This window comes from Spermophilus citellus (assembly GCF_964194105.1).
Source record: "Spermophilus citellus genome assembly, chromosome: 7".
In the NCBI taxonomy this organism is placed as follows: domain Eukaryota; kingdom Metazoa; phylum Chordata; class Mammalia; order Rodentia; family Sciuridae; genus Spermophilus; species Spermophilus citellus.
Window position 1 is genome coordinate 56,228,704 of NC_138188.1, and position 12,180 is coordinate 56,240,883.

The window sequence follows — 12,180 nt, forward strand, 5'->3', positions numbered from 1 at the left end:
TAACATTCAAAAAGTACTCAGTGTTAAGCAAGGTTTTAAGCACTTTGAATGAAAACTCATTATCCTATTATTTTTTCCCTCCTATTTACTCTCCTATTTTTCCCATGAGGAAGGGGAAGCACAGAAAGAATAAGCAATTTGTCCAAAATCACACAGCTAGTATGGCAGAAGTAGAAGACTATGAGAATCTCCAGGAGAGGCCTGTAGGGGACTGAATAGTTTTTTGAGTTGTTGTTTGTTTGTTTGTTTTTAATATCTTTATTTATTTTTTAATGTGGTGCTGAGACCCAGGGCCTCACACACGCTAGGCAAGCTGTTTGGTTTTTTTTTAATGTTTTTTTAGTTGTAGATGGACACAATATCTTTGTTTTTTTTTTTAAAAAAAATAATTAGTTTATTTATTTATATGGTGCTTAGGATCGAACCCAGGGCCTCACACTTGCCAGGCAAGCACTCTACTACTGAGCCACAACCTTAGCCCCTGAATAGTTTAGTTTAATGGACTTTTGAAATTGATCCACAAGTTTTATTTCCAGGTTGGGACCTCACATTGGGGAGAAATGACTAGAAATGCAGTCAAAATGCAGTCAAACAGGGATAATGGAGAAGAAAAGAGAGAGCCAAACTAAAATGGGATAAGGGAACAGAGTCAGAAACTACTGAAAGCAAGCTCCCATGATTTTTTTTAAATTTTTACTTATTTTTTAGTTGTAGTTGGACACAATACCTTTGTTTTATTTATTTATGTTTATGTGGTGCTGAGAATCAAACTCAGGACCTCACATTTGCTAGGCGAGTGCACTATGCTGAGCCACAACCCCAGCCCAAGCTCCCATGTTTTTAAAAACCAAGTTGTTAAGGTTATCTGAATAATGCTTTATTCTTAAAGTCCAGGAAAACTAAATTCATGTAAAAATGAGCAACAGGAAAATATCCAGGTTAGATGTCATACAAAGTTGTAATAAAGAAATAAAATAAGGAGTAAAACAACATCCATGCAGACAAGAGTATGCCAGGAATATGTACTCACAAAGCAGTACCAACACACTGCATTATTTCAGAGTGAGGTAAAAAAAAAAAAATTCAGGAAATTATATAAGAAATAAAAGAATAAGAATTCAAAAACAAAATGAAAGAAGTCAGAAAAGAACAAAAAATCTTGGTAGCAGGATTTGGATTCCCACTCTATGACTTGACTATAGGATTCATGCGCTGAGGGCCACAATGGCCGTGGTGTCCAAGGTTGTTAATGAAGGAACGGAATTTGTTTTACTTTTTTTGTTGTTGTTTTGTTTTGTTTTAACCAGGGATTGAACCTAGGGGCACTTAACCACTGAGCCACATCCCCAGCCCATTGTTTTTTTTATTGTGACAGGGTCTCACTAAATTGCTGAGGCTGGCCTCGAATTTTTGATCCTCCTGCCTCAGCATCCTGAGCTGCTGGAATTACAAGCATGTGCCACATGGCCTTGCTGAATTTCTTTATTTTTGAAAATGGGTTTAAAATGTTTTTAAACAAAGGGTTAGGGTTGTAGCTCAGTGGTAGAGTCCTTGCCTACTATGTGAGAGGCACTGGGTTCGATCCTCAGCACAACATATAAAAAAATAAAGGTATTGCTTCCATCTATAGCTAAAAATAATTTTTAAATTTTTAAGCAATAAATGTTGTTCAGCTATTTTAGTAAAGGTGATTGCTTTAAATATAAGAATGTTGTGGTTGTTTAGTAGATAATTAAAATTTAAATCTCAAGATGTATACTTTCAGTCCAAAGACTGACACCTTACTATATTAACTATAATTTTATGAATAGTGGATAAATTTTTTAGAAGCCAAAACCATAAAAATGAATTTAATACATAGTAGCAAATGTCACAATATATTATGGAAACATTATAATTATATAGACACTCATTCCAACTTTATTATAACAATCTTTTTAACGTCATATATGCATTATTATAAGGTTGAAATTTTGCCATTATAAAGGTATGAGGAATATGTCTAAGAAAAGTGTGCTGTTAGAGGAAGAATTGAATGGTAAACTTAGAGCAATCATTCTTAAGGTAGGAGAGTGTGTGTAGTTTAAAAAAACTTATTCAGTATGACTATTGTTTTCCTAACACAAACCAAGAAAATTAAGCTTGATAAAATCTGTTCAATTGATGGATATGTTCTACTGTGAGAAGGCACTATAATGGGATAAGATAAAATCTGAAATATAGTGACATAGACTGAGTATGTGTACGTGTGTGTGAATGTGTACTTTGGAAGTGAATAGGTACACACTCAATTCACAATACTATGGCAGATTTTCCAAACTATAGTATACAGTTCAAACCCATATGAATTGAAAACCACATATATGTACTATTATGGGCAGTTTGAGAGATATTTGAACTATATACAGAGATTGTTACATTCTGGTATAGATCATCTTGGAAAATTTTCCTAACCCTAAATATTTTTGCACATTTTATTCAAAAGTCTTAAAGGAAAAAGAATGGCTTTGTCAGCAAGTTGTTTTAAAATTAGAACTTATTCCATTTCTTGAATAAACATAGTTAAAAGTGAGAAAAAAATTTCAAATCAGATTTTTATGACAATGTAAGTCCTATATTCTGATGTGTACTTCAAAGCAATTTTTCATCTGGATTTTAGAGCCCTAAGTAGACATGCCTCGCCAAAAAAGGAAATGTGGGTGACCTAGGTCTCTTTGCCCACTCTTTTTTTGTTCTTGATCTGTTAGATTTTGTGTGTGTGTGTGTGTGCACGCGCGCGCGCGCTGGGGATTGAACCCAGGGCCTTGTGCATTCAAGGCAAGCACTCTACCAGCTGAGCCATCTTCCCAGCCCTTGCCCACTCTTATTAATAAGTTAATTTACTAGTACATCTGATCCACAGATGAACCAAAATAGCATTAGTGAATTTATCTGAGGCTCTTTTCTAGGTGAATTGGGACCCTGGATCTGAGGTAGTTAAGTTCTGCCTGCTTTATTTCCTAGCATCTTAACTTCTGTGCTACATACAGACAATTCTTTCTTAGTGACTTAATCTCTTCAAAATTCACCCAGATTCTCTGATTTATTTTATTTTATTTAAGAGAGAGAGAGAATTTTTTAATATTTATTTTTTTCTTAGTTCTCGGTGGACACACCATCTTTGTTTGTATGTGGTGCTGAGGATCGAACCCGGGCCGCATGCATGCCAGGCAAGCGCGCTACCGCTTGAGCCACATCCCCAGCCCTCTCTGATTGATTTTAATGCATTTTTACTACTCATGATGCATTCATTGGAGCTCAAAACTTATGAAAAAATAGAGAATTTAATTCAATTTAGCCTATTGTATTCTTTATTAGCTTTAACAAAAAGTCATGGGGTAGAATCAAACTTTTGAATAAAAAATATCTTCATTTTAAAGAGTTCAGTTTATTTTTGGTATCATAACCCTGGGAATGTAGAGAATTAACTTGTTCCTCTTGCATATACAGAGTTTCTGCTTTGTTTATTATATAATAGAGAATTTAATAGTATGACTATCATTAAGTTCTATGGAACTTTGGGAAAAGCACCATCTCCAAGATAGATGCAGAAAACTAATTATATGGTTTTGTTTCATCATGTGACTAACTTTGTAATTGTTTTTAAATTGTGATTTGTGATTATTATAGGGCTATACATGCATGTGGAAAGAGTATATATATTAAGAAAATAAAACATTAGGAGGTTAGCCAGTTAACCTGCTCCTAAGTCTGCCAGTTTCCCTCTGAAGAGACTACCAATTTCTGTCACTGAGGTAAATGAGCAACCCTTCTTGCAGTGCAGTCTTTAAAGTCTTAAAAAAACATGTTAGGCTATGTACCTTGGCACTGTTGGAAAGGCCCATACAGCATTGGTTTCCTGAGTCATCATTGGTGTTGCTTACACATAAAATGTAAATGATCCAAAATTTATAAATGATTGCATAATAAAAATTAGAATGCCCTGTTGTGGATCATTCAATAGGCACCACTGAGGTTATAGTTTAACCATGCTTTTAAAAAATTATAGAAACAAATGATAATAAGTCAAACATGCTGAGAGATTTTAAACAATTGTATAATTTATGGAATATTTCCTTTCTCTTAATGGCATAGAATTTAAATAACTGTTTAATTATTGTCTTTAACTGAATAGATTTTTCAAAAAGCTATACGCATTGCCAGAAAAATCCATTTTGTATTTTAATAAACCTAATTGTGAATGTTTATATTTACTGCTCTCTGTTTGTTTGTAGCATAAGAAATTACTTGTGTACATATGTGGGAACTTGGAGCAAACTCTCCTCTCAGGGAATGGCTCCTCATACCTTATCAGATCCCCCATATTAGTTACTGATTTTAACCACTGGACTTCAAAACTCAACAGTTTGATAGACACTTTGAGATCTTAGCCCCTATCAGGGCTGCACTCTTATCTTTGGCAGGCATTGGAGCTTTGGAGCTTCCCCATCAACACCCAATCTGCCCTCTTGCATCAGGTGGACCTCTGATGTGGTGGTCAAGCCAGTTTCTCCTGAGAACCACTTGTATAAATGCACACCTCAAACTTTAATTAGACATTACTTTTCAGAGACTGGGTTCCATCTTAGTTGAGCAATTGAACTTCAACAATTTTGGAACTCACTCAACTATGTTTTCAGTGTCCCTGTCTATTGAGTATATCCTCTGTGACCTTTGTTCATATTATTCACCCTTGGCCCCCTTTTTTGCGGTTGCAGGGGTACCTGGGATTGAACTTAGGGGTACTCGACCAATGAGCCACACCCCCAGCCACATTTTGTGTTTTATTTAGAGACAGGGTCTCATTGAGTTGCTTAGTACTTGAGGTCACTGAGGCTAGCTTTGAACTCACAATCCTTCTGCCTCAGCCTTCAGAACTGCTAGGATTACAGGCCTGCACCACCATGCCCAGCCCTACCCTTGGCCCTTTTTAAGTACTGTAAACCTAAGGAGTTCTTTTTGCATGGCAACAAATAGTGATTTGTGAACTCCTTTAAAGAAAAAAATAAATTACTTGTGTTGTTGTAGTCAACAACAGCTTGTATTTAAACTCTATTTACTACATTTCTAAAATCATGGTAAATATAGTCTCCCTTTATTGTTCATTGAATTAAGCTACTATCTTGGAACACAAAGTAGTTATTTTCTATAAACAAGTTATTTTGTTACACTGTGATAATTCAGAAGTAATTCATTAGTATGGTCTGAATTATCTTCCAATTTATTTATCTGGATATTTACCTACATTGAAGTCACTATCATATTTCTGCATCTTTTTCTTAGAACTATAATCCACAAAATAGTCATTTCTTTATACATCAAATACTCATTGAATATACATTACAGGTGAAAGGTGTTTAAGACATAGTGCTATTTCTAGCAGCCTCACAGTGTTTGTCCTGACAGTCCAATCAGCATGGAAAAGCAAAACACTTGGACAAATCAATTTTATATAATCTGAATACAGAAGATAAATTCATAATCTGAACACTTCCATGATGGTGAAATAGTGCTGTAATAATGTTGGTAGATAAAGCTTTATTCTTGGGGCTGGGGCTGTGGCTCACTTGCCTAGCATGCGTGAGGCACCGAGTTTGATCCCTGGTACCACATACATTAAACAAATAAAACAAAGGTATTGTGTCCATCTACAACTACAAAAATACATTTTTAAAAAAAAAATAAGCTTTATTCTTGCTTAGAAAAACAATTGTCTGCTGTCCTCAGGTAATAGAACAAGAATTTAGAAATTCTCTTAATCCCTAAAAGAAATATTGGGTCATTCATGACTTTAATTTTGTTTAGTTTGGTCCTGGCAAAAAGATTTTACTTTTTGATAGTTACTACATTGATGGAGGTAAGATTGATCAAGCTTGGTTTGCTTAGTACTGACTTGCTAGAGTTGATTATGGGGGAACTTTGCCAAAATAAGGTTGCTTCACTGAGAAGTAAATTATAGGAAAAGTCCAAAAAGATTGCTCTGTAGCATCTTGGTTGCTTCTCTAGCAGATATATTTATTTCCTAAAGCACAGTGCATTAATGTACTAAAAAGCAAAAGTTGTATGGTTCAATCATTACCTAATTCTACATTATTTTATTATCATTGTTTTATCATAGACAAGAGAAGGGAGCATCTCTCATCTCCTAACTAAAGCCTCTTGAACCCCCCTCTTGAACTAATTGCACTTAGTTTTTCCTTTTAATAGTAAATAGTAACTTTGTCCTCCCAAATGACTCTGCCAGAAATCTGGTTGTCATCCTTGAAAATTCCATATCTCTACTAGGGGTTGATATCTCTGATAACTGTGAAAACCTCACTGGCTGTTCTATGTCTAAACTTGCCCCTTCAATCAAATTTCCAATAGTTATGAGAGTGTCAACTTATAAGGGACATGATATTATGTCATTTCTCTGCTTAAAATCTTCTAGTGGCTTTGCATTTTTCTTAAAATAAAATTAAAAATCTTTGACTTGGCTTACCATGACCTACATGATTGCTTCTGTAATTTTAAGCTGCCACCATGCTGGAGCCATGTTAGCCTCCCAGCTACTGCAGTCCAACTTAAATTCCTTTTCCCCTTAGGACTTTATGTGTTATTTCCTCTGCTGGCAAGTACTTTCTCTAACTTTTGGTAGAACCCCTACCTTCACTACCTCTGCAATCCTGATCCTACAGGCTCAATTGAATTCTTCTATTATATTTTTTTCAAAACCCTCTATCCTTGTCTTTTCTAGCACTCACCATTAATAATTACATGGTTATTTGCATAATTATTTATTCCCGCACTTTCCCTACTACTTACAAGCTCTTTGAGAGTTGAAACCTCACCTGTTTTTTGCTCATACTCTATTCCAAGCACCTAGTGCATTCCCTAAAACAATAACTGCTAAAAAATATTTATCAAAAGCAAATGAGGGGCTGGGATTGCAGCTCAGTGGTAGGGCACTTGCCTAGCACGCATGAGGCCCTGGGTTCCATCCTCAGCACCACATGCTATAGTGCTTTTGGAAGTATGGTCATTTTGACAATATTAATTCTGCCTTTCCAAGAACAAGGGACATCTTTCCATCTTCTAAAGTCTTGTTTAATTTCTTTCTTTAGTGTTCTGTAATTTTCATTATAGAGGTCTTTTACCTCTTTCATTAAGTTGATTCCTAAGTATTTTATTTATTTATTTATCTATTTATTTATTTTGAGGCTATTGTAAATATCTGTTAAAAGAGAAACTTCACCATGTACTCATTTTTTTTTCCCTGTGGGGCAGTGAGCAAATTTTCCTCTGCTATTGTTAAATCCTCTGGCTAGCACTACCTGAACATCCCCAGTTTCTGAAATTCCTGAAGAAAGTCAATCACCTTATCTTCCCATTGATTTCACCAGGACTTTTATGTAGTTCCAATTTTTGCTTCTGTATCTTAGTTCTCAGATATTCTTGCCAGTGACATTGCTACTGTTGCTGCTTATTATTTGCATTGACCAGTCTTATTGCCATGATATTTCACTATTTAGAAAAGTATTTCTTTTAGAAAACTGGGAGATTTTGTTATTTTCCCTCTCTTCCAGGTCATTTAAAAGCATTAATTAAAATGGTCTTCTCTGGGGCTGGGGATGTGGCTCAAGCGGTAGCGCGCTCGCCTGGCATGCGTGCGGCCCGGGTTCGACCCTCAGCACCACATACCAACAAAGATGTTGTGTCCGCCGAGAACTAAAAAATAAATATTAAAAATTTCTTTCTCTCTCTCTCTCTCTCTAAAAAAAAAAAACAAATGGTCTTCTCAAAGATAGTTTGGGCATCACTGTGACATCTTTCCCTAAGTTTTAGCCCTAAGCCAGTTTTCTGTTATGTAGGACTTAACCCCTTTCACACCCTTGGGTAATTCCTTTCCCTCAAGAGTGTGTGGGCCATGCAATTTGCTTCTAACTTTGTGTTATACTGATAATATAACAAAGATGACAGGATATAAGTGGTTACATTTATTTGATTATGTTAACTAATTGTAACATCTGTCTTTTTTCCTTGCTGGTTTTGAAGAAGTAAACTACTGTGTTGTCAGCTTCCCTGTGGAGAGGACTGTGTGGTAAGGATCTGAGGGAAGCCTCTAAACAACAGGTAAATAAGAAATAGGATCACAGTCTGTCATACTGAAGCTGAATGCTGCACATGATTATAAAAGTAGATCCTTTCCAGTTGAACTCAGTCCTGGCTAACACCACTATTTCAGTCTTACAGAGGACCCAGCTCAGCAGTACCTGAACATTTAACTCACAAAAATGAGTTGAAGCCATTAAGTTTACAGTAATATAATTTATGGATGGGAAAACTTTCAACGTGGAACTTGGTCAAATCTTTTTTGAGAAAATAAATATACATCTTCCTTCCTCATTTGTAATTATTTACCTACAAAAATCATCTAATTAAGTATGACTTTTGCCTTAAAATATTTACGATTATTCCTTCTGGCCCCAGGGATTATTTATATGTACATTGCTTTAGTCAGCTTTTTTACTGCTGTGATGAAAAGACCATACCAGAACAATTGTGGAGGAGGAAAAGTTTATTTGAGGACTCAGGGATTCAGAGGTCTTAATCCATAGAAGGCCTGCTCCATTCCTCAGGGCTCAAGGTGAGAGTGTGGCAGAGGGAAATGGCTCACATGATGATCCAGAAGCAGAGAGAGACTCGACTTACAAAGATAGACCCCACAGCCATGCCCCAACTCCCATCTCCTCTAGCCACTCCCTACCTCTCCAGTTACCACTGTTAGTCCCTCTCAGGGGATTAATTCACTGATTGTGTTAAGACTCACAACCCAGTCATTTCTCCTCTGAACCTTCTTGTGTTGTCTCACACATGAGCTTCTGGGGACACCTCACATCCAAACCATAACATACATATCCAGAAGTAATGCCTCTTACAATTAATTTCACTGATTCTTATCTAAGGAAATAGGGTCGAGACTGCTCTGTCCTTCACAGAACCATAGTGTAATCAAATGCAATGTCATTTTATTTGATTGATTTTGATACTGGGGATTGAACCCTGAGTTGCTTAACCACTGGGTCACATCCCCAGCCCTTTTTTTTACTTTTTATTTTGAGACAAGGTCTTACTAAATTGCTTAGGGCCTTGCTAAATTACTGAGGCTGTCCTCAAACTTGCAATCCTCCTGCCTCAGGCTCCTTAGTTCCTGGAAGTACAGATGTGTGCCACCATGCTCAGCTACAATGTCATTTAAAAAATATATATTCTAAATATATTTTTCTTAAAAAATGTCTTGAGTGTTCATTTCTACTATGTATATCATAGCAATAAGTATGAATTAGAGTGTACCTGATCCCCAAAGTGGCTGGATATGTAGGTTAAGCTTTAGGTTACTACTTCCCAGTAGAAATATAATACAAGTTACATATTTAATTTTAAATTTTATAGAAGCTACCAGGTGTGGTGTAAGTCCAAGTGCACAGGTTATGACCCAGGAACTCTGATGTCCCAGGAGCAGGAAAAAACGAATTCTTAGCTTAAGAAGAGACAGTGAAGCTGGGTATGATGGTGCACACCTTAATCCCAGCTACTCAGGGAGGTTGAGGCAAGAGGACTGCAGGTTCAAAACCAGCCTGGTCAACTTAGTGAGACCCTATCTCGACATAACATTTTTTTAATAAAGGGAGGCCTGGGAATATAGCTCAGTAGTAGAGCACTTGCCTAACATGTGTGAGGCCTGTGTTTAACCACCAGCACCACCCACCCCCCCCACACACAAATACACACACCAAAACAAAATAAAAAAGAAAGGAAGAAAAAGCAAATTTGTTCTATCTCTGCCTTTGTGCTCTTTTCGGACCCTTAATGGATTAGGTGATGTCTACCAACATTAATGAGGGTGAATCATTTTTTTTAATATTTATTTTTTAGTTTTTTAGATGGACACAATATCTTTATTTTATGTGGTGTTGAGGATCGAACCCAGCACGCCGCGCATGCCAGGTGAGCGGGCTACCGCTTGAGCCACATCCTCAGCCCGAAGGTGAATCTTTACTCAGCCTACTAATTTAAAAGCTAATCTCTTCCATAAGGACCTTCACAGACACACCAGAAGTAATTTCTCACCAGCTCTCTGGACATCTCTTAGCATAGTCATGTTGATAAATTAACTGTCACAGGAGCCATTGTAGGTAGGTACTATGATTATATATATATATATATATATATATATATATATATATATATATATATATATATATATATAATGGATCCTTAGCAAAAGCCAGTTTTACATTTGTACTACTACTTGGCCAACAGTGATTCTAAATGATCTTGAAGTATATATCTTTTAAATATGCCATGGTGTGAATTTGAAGTGGCTTGACTAAAGGAGCAGCCCCTTGTTGATGGGTGTGTGTGACCTCCATTTGTCTGCATTTCTTTACTTAACTCATAGTGATAATGTTCACTAAAAGCCTGAATGAGGGCTGGGGATGTGGCTCAAGCGGTAGCGCGCTCGCCTGGCATGCGTGCGGCCAGGGTTCGATCCTCAGCACCACATACCAACAAAGATGTTGTGTCCGCCGAGAACTAAAAAATAAATATTAAAAATTCTCTCTCTCTCACTCTCTCTCCTCTCTCACTCTCTCTTTAAAAAAAAGCCTGAATGAATCACTTTAAGTATTTCCATTTATATTTGTGTCATTTTATGGAAGATAGCACATGCTTAGTAGAATATACAGTCTGAAAGTCATGCCCATACTGAAACTGAATCCTTAACCAATGTCAGATTTTGATGGAGGTACTAGGGCTTGTAAGGTTAGACTAGATTTTCCCATCTGATCCCATTTAAGCAAAGACTAGAGTTCCCATGATGTTTTATGACCCACTTATTGAGTTTTTATCATAGCATCCTATAATTTTTCTTTCTTTTTGAGATATTATGCTATCTTAATGATTCATTAATATCGTTGTTTAATGAAACAAATAGAAATTTCTTACCCTTAATTTAATAAACTATTCCTTTCAGAATTTTTTTTTTAATTCTGTGAAAGAGAAAGACCTTTCTTAACCTGAAGATATTTGGCTACTTTTCTTTAAATACAACTGGTTCTCAGCTATAGAGGGCTAGAATGTTTCTCAAGAATTATGCAGACTAATAGCTCCACTTCTTTTTCCTTCCTTTGGAAGAGGTTGTGATTTTTGTGTTATGGTAAATATGTAGATGTCTGTTTTACTATGTTTTAAGTACATTTAAAATATTTTATAATTTTTAAAATTAGTTTTGTTTTCTGATCTCTTTTCACTAATAATTCCCTTTATCAATGGAAAGAGAACTACTGACCTATTGGCACAGATAACTCTTTGTTTTTAGGATCCCTGGCCTCTTGTCTACCAGATGCCATGATCTTATGTTTGTTCATTCATTCCTATTCCAATAGTCATTAGTTAATATTTTGGACCCTCATCACCTCTCACTTGACTCCATATTAGTCTTTGAACTAGGCTATCCAATCTTTTTCCTTGTTAATATATTCTCCAGGTTACCATAAGAATAATGCTTATAATTTATTAGCATTTACTATGTACGATGCAGGTGTGTTGAGTACTTCCATTTGTCAAATCTACTTTGACTTGATGACATTGAGAAGCAGGGAAGTTAAGTAATTTGCCCCAAAGGACACTGTGAATACAAGAGAAGATCCAAATGAAGGTCTGCTTAACTTCAGAGTCCGTGTTCTATATGTCATCAGAGAGCCTAAAACATATTATGTTCCTAACATGTGAATAGAAATTGTTACTTCCTTTTCACAAATTTCAGTGGCTCCCCAGTGCATGTCTCAGGGTACTCTTCAAGGCAGTGTGACTCATGCATTCCTTTCTGGCATTTTCTCCCACTAAGTATTTCCTTGCACATTTTATTCTTATTTCGCTGGACGGTGTTTATGTGTGTGTGTACCTATGTGTGTGCTGCTGAGATAGAACTAAGGGCTTCACTCATGCTGGGCAATCAGTCCACTGCTAAGCTACGTTCCTAGCACTAACTAGATTATATTCTTATCTCTAGACTTGCTTCAATAGGCTGAATGTTATGTCTCCTCAAAATTCATATGTTGACATCCTAACCCTTTAGGTGATAGTATCAGGAGATTGGGC

At 36.2% G+C, this 12,180-nt stretch overlaps 1 protein-coding gene across 2 annotated transcripts in view; it reads left to right on the forward strand.

Annotated features, from left to right (window-relative positions):
• LOC308653796 (uncharacterized protein) overlaps nucleotides 1-12,180 on the forward strand; it is a gene marked incomplete at its 5' end in the record, with an annotated part of 129,382 nt that overhangs the window by 11,550 nt on the left and 105,652 nt on the right. The window lies entirely within an intron of this gene.